Source organism: Ovis canadensis, chromosome 5, assembly GCF_042477335.2.
Source record: "Ovis canadensis isolate MfBH-ARS-UI-01 breed Bighorn chromosome 5, ARS-UI_OviCan_v2, whole genome shotgun sequence".
Taxonomy (NCBI): Eukaryota; Metazoa; Chordata; class Mammalia; order Artiodactyla; family Bovidae; genus Ovis; species Ovis canadensis.
The window spans coordinates 44,556,920-44,565,143 of record NC_091249.1 but is presented as its reverse complement, the minus strand read 5'-3'; positions in this window follow the sequence as shown (position 1 = coordinate 44,565,143).

Below are 8,224 nucleotides of genomic sequence, written 5' to 3'. Positions count from 1 at the left end.
ACACACCTATTCCTTCTAAAAAGATACATATTAAATACAATAGAGTACTTACCTACCAGGGTGGAGGGTGGAAATAGGTGTGGAAGCTGAAACTCCAGCTGATGCGAAGAGCTGACTCATTTGAAAAGACCTTGATGATGGGAAAGATTGAGGGCAGGAGGAGAAGGGGATGACAGAGGATGAGATGGTTGGATGGCATCACTGACTCGATGGACATGGGTTTGGGTAGACCCTGGGAGTTGGTGATGGACAGGGAGGCCTGGTGTGCTGAGATTCATGGGGTTGCAAAGAGTCGGACACGACTGAGCGACTGAACCGAAAGGAAATATATAACTCAAATAAGAAAGAAATTTTGTCCTAACCAATGATGAAAATGTATACAAACTGAGGAATATGACTAACCCAAATCTGAGATTACCCCAATTTCTGAGGGGAAAATTGCATTAGAGTTAAGTAGTGCAGAAAGAGGAGAGTGAAAACGCTGGCTTGAAACTCAACATTAAGAAAACTAAAACTATGCAATGCAGTCCCATCACTTTGTGGCAAATACTACAGATCGGGAAAAAGTGGAAGCAGTGACAAATTTTTATTTTCTTAGGCTCCAAAATCACTGTGGACAGTGACTGCAGCCATGAAATTAAAAGATGCTTGTTCCTTGGAAAGAAAGCTATGACAAACCTAGACAGCATATTCAAAAGTAGAAACATACACATTACATATAAAATAGATAGCCAATGGGAATTTGCTGTATGATGTGAGGAGCTCAAACTTGGTGCTCTGTGACAACCTAAAGGGGTGGGAAAGGGTGAGAGGTGGGAGGGAGGTTCAAAAGGAAGGGGATATATGTATACCTATGGCTGATTCATGTTGATGTATGGCAAAACCCAACACAATCTTGTAAAGCAATTATCCTCCAATTAAAAATAAATAAAATGTTTTAAAAAGAAACAAAACAAGCAGAGAGTCATTTTGCCAATGAAGGTTGGTATACTTAAAGTTATGGTTTTTCCAGTAGTCATGTACAGATGTGAGAGTTGGACCATAAAGAGGGCTGAATGCTGAAGAATTGATTTTTTTTTCTAATTGTGGTGCTACAGAAGCCTCTTGGGAATCTCTTGGAAAGCAAGGAGATCAAACCAGTCAATCCCAAAGGACTGGAATATTCACTGGAGGGACTGATGCTGAGGCTGAAGCTCCCATACTTCGTCCACCTTATGCAAACAGCAGACTCACTGGAAAAGACCCTGACCCTGGGAAAGATTGAGGGCAGGAGGAAAGGATGTGACAGAGGATAAGATGGTTGGATGGCATCACTGACTCAACTGACATGAGTTTGAGCAAACTCCAGGAGATAGAGAAGGACAAAGAAGCCTGGTGTGCTGCAGGCCATGGGATTGCAAAGAGCTGGACACAACTTAGTGACTGAACAACAACAAAATACATGATTTGACAAACTCCCAAAAAGCATTTTCTGCCACTTACTGGTTATGGAAGCATTTTCCCTGCAAAAAGTTGTTGAGATGCTTGAAGAAGTGGTAGTCGGTTGGTGAGAGGACAGTCCTGAGAATCTGGTGGATAAGGCAAAACTTTGAAACCCAATTCATTAAACTTTTGAAGAGCTGATTGCACAACATGCAGTTGGGTGTTGACATGAAGAACTGTGCCCTTTCTGTTTACCAACGTGTTGAAATTTTCAGTGCATCTCATCCATCTGCTGAGCATACTTCTCAGATATGATGGTTTTGCCAGCATTCAGAAAGCTGTAGTGGATCAGACCAGCAGCAGACCACCAAACAGTTACCATGACCTTCTTTGGCAGCAAGTTTGGCTTTGGGAAGTGCTTTGGAACTTCTCATTCCAACCACTCAGCTGAGCTGGTCATCACTGGTTGTTGTATACAATCCACTTTTCATCTTATGTCACAATCCAATTGAGAAATGGTTCATTGTTGTTGTGTAGAATAAAAGGTGACACTTCAAAGCAACGATTTTTTTGATTTGTGTTCAGGTCATGAGGCACCCACTTACCAAGCTTTTTTACCTTTCCAATTTACTTCAAATGCCAAATGACCTTAAACGTTGACATTGAGTTCTTCACAACATCTAGTGTAGTTTAAGGGAATCAGCTTTGATAATGGCTCTCAATGATTGTCACCTTCCAAGGGCCAGCCTCTATGCTCCTCATCTTCAAAGCTCTTGTTTCCTTTGCAGAACTTCACCATCACTGGACTGTACATTCGTTAGTATTTCCTGGGCTAAATGCTTTGTTGATGTATGAGTTGTCTCTGCTGCTTTATGATCCACTTTGAACTTAAGTAAGAAAATTGTTCAAATTTACTTTTTGCCTAACATCATTTCTATATCTTAAAACAAACAGCAAGTAATAAGTCATTAGTAAAAAATCATAAAGTAAGACATGCACATTAAAGTGATATATAACATAACCACATTTATTTAGAATGTATTTCAACATAAAACGGCAAATTTCAACAACACAAAAATCATAATTATTTTTGCACCAACATAACATATTTTAAAAATTTAAGAAGTTTTAATTTCTATGTCTGCCCAATAATGTTTTTGGAAACTGTAATACTTTTTAAACTTAGCTTAAATTATTATAGTTTTTGTTGCATAATCTTTGAGCCTATCTTGGGCTAATTGGTAATAATTAAAATAAATAAATCATATATATGTTGATTTATAGTTTATAAAATACCTTAGCTCATTCATTAGTTGCTGAAAAATCAATAAACAATTAGGTGAATGGGAAAGAATAGCAGTCATAAATTATTAATGTAACTTATACATTCATATACGGTTGTTGTAAAACTGCCACCATTGATTTTATGTCAAGATACTTGGATTGCCCTCATATTACCTCTTTGACTTCAGGCATATTTCTTATTCATAAGACATGCACCCTTCATATGTACCAAGCCTATCTTCCAAAGTCACTGTCAAGATCAATTTGGATAATGGAAAATAATAGCAGATTAAATTATTGAGAGGGAAATATTCAACTCTAGATGGTGTTTTCATTTAAACATCACAACAATCTTATGAGGATGATTATCATTCCCATTTTTATAAATAAAGAAATCTTGTCACAGAGAGCTGATATAATTTTCCCAAGGGCATATAGCTACCAAGAGACAGAATTAGAATTTGATATCAGTCTGATTCCACAGCCAAAGCTCTTAGACAAAGTGCTAAACTGCTAAATGTCAACTCCATCCCTTCAGATTTTGTAAAGCTTGACTACATAATATTAACTAGCTATTTCAAAATTTTCTAAGACCTAAAATTCTTACAACAGACACTTTTCTTTAAATTTCCCAGAGACATAAAGTAACAAATCTAACCAAAACACCCCATAAACATTGACATGCAATTTAGGCAAAAAAAAAAAAATCTGTTAGACTGGAGGACTGACTTAGTAAATATTTTAGTCTAGTGACTTGCCAACTACTTGTCTCTTCAGTATGTTATGTATATAAAACATTGAATCAAATACATTCATTAGTGGCTCAGTTTGAGGATTTATTATTGATTGGTAATTCACTTCAAGTTAAAAATTGATACCAGAGGGGTTAATCTTAGGCATTAAAATTATAAAATCTGAGGGATCCATCTCTTTTCCTTTCAAGTCAAAAATGCTATCATCATAAGCCATTCACTCAGATGGCATTCTTTAAGATGTCAAATATCTATTGTAATGTGAAATTTGGAGAACAACACTGCCATCCAGGGGATAGAGGGTTGAAAGTGCAGAGCCAGAATAACGGAGAAACTTAATGTAGCGGTTCTCACCTGGGATTGAAATACTCGGTTGTTTTGGAATCTGTTGTGAGGTGAATTAATAATAATAGCTCAAGTACTAAAGATTGTAAACAACATGCTTTCAAAAAATGACAGTTTTGTCAATAGTAAGTTCTCTTTATCCACTTATTCAAGTGAGAGAAAGGTGTAGCATTTCCCTTTATTTTTTTATACCCATAGTTGTCTTTTCCAAAAAAAAAAAAAAAAGAGGCATAATTGACATACAAAAGCTGTAAATAATTAATATACACAACTTGATGACTTTGGAGAGACATATACGGTGAAACCATCAACACAATCTATGCCATTAGCATATCCATCACCTCCAATAGTTTCCTCCTGCCCTTTTTATTATTTTTCTGATGATAAAAACACTGAAATGTTTTCAAGATTCATCCTCTTGGCAAAATTTATATGTATAATAATGTATTATTAACTGTAAGTAAGAACTATGCTACATAGTAAATACACAGTACCTATTTATTTTGTATAACTAAATCTTTGTGCCTTTTGACTAATACTTTCCCACTTTTCCCTCCCTCCAGCCTCTGGCAATCATGATTCTACTCTGCTTCTATGAGTCTGACAGTTTTAGATTCCTGATATAAATAGTATTATGTAGTGTGAACTTCCAGATGTTCAAGCTGTGTTTAGAAAAGACAGAGGGACCAGAGATTAAATTGCCAACATCCGTTGGATCATAGAAAAAGCAAGAGAGTTCCAGCAAAATATCTACTTCTACTTTATTTATTATGCCAAAGCCTTTGACAATGTGGATCACAACAAACGGTGGGAAATTCTTCAAGAGATGGAAATATCAAATCACCTTGCCTGCCTCCTGAGAAATCTGTATGCAGGTCAAGAAGCAACAATTAGAACTAGACATGAAACAACAGACTGGTTCCAAATTGGGAAAGGAGTACATCAAGGCTGTATATTGTCACCCTGCTTATTTAACTTATATGCAGAGTACATCATGAGAAATGCTGGGCTGGATGAAGCACAAGCTGGCATCAAGATTGCTGGGAGAAATATCAATAACCTCAGATACACAAATAACATCACCCTTATGGCAGAAAGTGAAGAACAACTAAAAAGCCTCTTGATGAAAATGAAAGAGAATGAAAAGTTTGCTTAAAATTCAACATTCAAAAATCCAAGATCATGGCATCTGGTCCCATCAGTTCATGGCAAATAGATGGGCAAACAGTGGAAACAGTGTCAGACTTTATTTTGGGGGGCTCCAAAATCACTGCAGATGGTGATTGCAGCCATGAAATTAAAAAGACACTTCAGTCCAGTTCAGTTCAGTCGCTCAGTAGTGTCTGACTCTTTGCGACCCCATGAATCGCTGCATGCCAAGCCTCCCTGTCCATCACCAACTCCCGGAGTTCACTCAGACTCGCGTTCATCGAGTCAGTGATGCCATCCAGCCATCTCATCCTCGGTCGTCCCCTTCTTCTCCTGCCCCCAATCCCTCCCAGCATCAAAGGCTTTTTCAATGAGTCAACTCTTCACGTGAGGTGGCCAAAGTACTGGAGCTTCAGCTTTAGCATCATTCCTTCCAAAGAAATCCCAGGGCTGATTTCCTTTAGGATGGACTGGTTGGATCTCCTTGCAGTCCAAGGGACTCTCAAGAGTCTTCTCCAACACCACAGTTCAAAAGCATCAATTCTTCGGCGCTCAGCCTTCTTCACAGCCCAACTCTCACATCCATACATGACTACTGGAAAAACCATAGCCTTGACTAGACGGACCTTAGTCAGCAAAGTAATGTCTCTGCTTTTGAATATGCTATGCTTACTCCTTGGAAAAAAAGTTATGACCAAGCTAGACAGCATATTAAAAAGCAGAGACATTACTTTGCTGACAAAGGTCTATCTGGTCAAAGCTATGGTTTTTCCCGTCATCATGTATGGATGTGAGAGTTGGACTATAAAGAGAGCTGAGTACCAAAGAATTGATGCTTTTGAACTGTGGTGTTGAAGAAGACTCTTGAGAGTCCCTTGGACAGCAAGGAGATCCAACCAGTCCATCCTAAAGGAAATCAGTCCTGAATATTCATTGGAAGGACTAATGTTGAAGGTAAAACTCCCCAATACTTTGTCCACCTGCTGTAAAGAACTGACTCCTTAGAAAAGACCCTGATTCTGGGAAAGATTGAAGGCAGGAGGAGAAGGGGACAACAGAGGATGAGTTGGTTGGATGACATCACCGACTCAACGGACATGAGTTTGAACAAGCTCCCAGACTTGGTGATGGACAGGGAAGCCTGGTGTGCTGCAGTCCATTGGGTCACAAAGAGTCGGACATGACTGAGTGACTGAACTGAAATGATGTAGTATTTGTCTTTCTGTGTCTGGCTTATTTCACTTAGTATGATGTCTTCCAGGTTCAACCATGTTATTGTAAATGGCAGAATTTCCTTCTTTTTAAAACTTGAGTAATATCTTTGTGCTTGTGTGAATCACACTTTCGTTTTCCAGTAACCCACTGATGAACATTTAAGTTGCTTCCTTCTCTTGGCTACTGTGAATAATGCTGCAGTAAACATTGGCTGTATCAATGTACACTCCCACAATGTGCAAGGGTTCCTTTTTTTACACATCAATACCAATATTTGTTATCTTCTGTTTTTTGCTTATAGAAATCCGAATAGATGCAAGGTGATATCTCACTGTGATTTGGATTTGTGTTTCCTGGATAACTATTGATGTTGAACATATTTTCACATACATCCTGGTTATCTGTATGTCTTTTTTGGAGACATGTCTGTATAGGTCCTTTGCCCATTTTTTTTTAACTTGGGCTGTTTTCCTTTTGGTATTGAGTCGTATAACTTTCAAATATTAACCCTTTATCAGATGTATGGTCTGAAATTTTCCCATTTTGTGAGTTACCTATTAATTTTGATGATTTCCTTTGTTTTGTAGCTTTTCAGTTTGCTGTAATACTACTTATCTACACTTACCTGAACTTTTAGGTGTCATATCCAATATCATTGCTAAGGCCAGTGTCAAGAAGGTTTTTCCTTATGTTTTGTTGGTTTAAGGAGTTTTGTGGTTTAAGGTCTTTTTTGCAGGTAGACATACAGTTTTCACACCATTTATTGTGAAAGTTTTAAAAGAGAGTTTTTCTTTTTTAAATCTTTTCCCCAGTGTATATTCTTGGCATTTTTGTAAAAAAAAACAATCGACTTTATATGTGTGGGCTTATTACTGGAACATTTATTCTGTGCCATTTGTGTGTGTGTGTGTGTGTGTGTGTGTGCGCGCGCGCGCGCGCGCACGCACACGCATGCCTGCTTTTACCATACTGTTTCCATACTGTTGTGATTACTGTAGCTTTGTAGTATATTTTGAAAAGGATGGGTGATGCCTCCAGGTTTATTATTCCTGCTCAAAACTGTTTTGGTTATTTACGGTCTTTAATAAGTCCATATGCATTTTAGGATTATTTTTTCTATTTAAAAGCATTGAATTTGCTTTGGGTAGTATGGGCATTTTAGCAGTATTTATTTTTCCAGTCCATAGACACAGGATCATCTTTTCATTTATTTGCCCTGCTTTAATTTCTTTCATCAGTGTTTTATAGTTTTTAGTGTACAAGTTTCACACCTCCTTATTACATTTAGTTTAAATATCTTATTCTTTCTTCTGCTATTTTAAATGGGGTTGTTTTCTTAATTTGCTTTTGGGATAGAACATTGTTAAGTGTACAGAAACACAATTTTTATTTGTTGATTTTTATTCTGAAACTTTATAGAATGTGTATATTATTAGTTCATGTTTTGTGTGTGTGGAATTTTCAAGGTTTCTACACATAAGATCATGTCATCTGCAAACAGAAATCATTCTTCTTTTTAAATTTTGATGCCCTTTATTTCCTTTTCTTGCCAAATTGCCCTGGCTAGGATTTCCAGCATTATGTTGCATAGGAGTAGTGGGAGTGGGCATCCTTGTCTCATTCTTGACATCAGAGGAAAAGTTTTCAACCTTTTAGCTGTTAGCTGTGGGCTTGTTACACATGGATTTTATTATGCTGAGGTACATTTCTGCTATACCTAATTTGTTGAGAGTTTTTATCATGAAAGGATGTTGAATTTCTCATTTTATTAATATATTGTTTTCTTGATACTATTTCATTTTATGTGTCTGCTCTCTTTTAGTTCACTGAGGTTAATATAAGATCATTATTTTGAATTCTCTGTCAGGAAAATTGCTAGTCACCCTTCTCTTAGGGTCGGTTACTTGATCTTTATTTTGCTTCTTTGGCGGTATCATGTTTCCTTGATTTCCATTATCATAGTAGCCTCGCATTGTCCTCTAATAGACTTTTCAATCTGGCTTCACAGGAAAGTCATTCACCAGGCAAACTGCTCAGAGATCCTGGGTGGGACTACT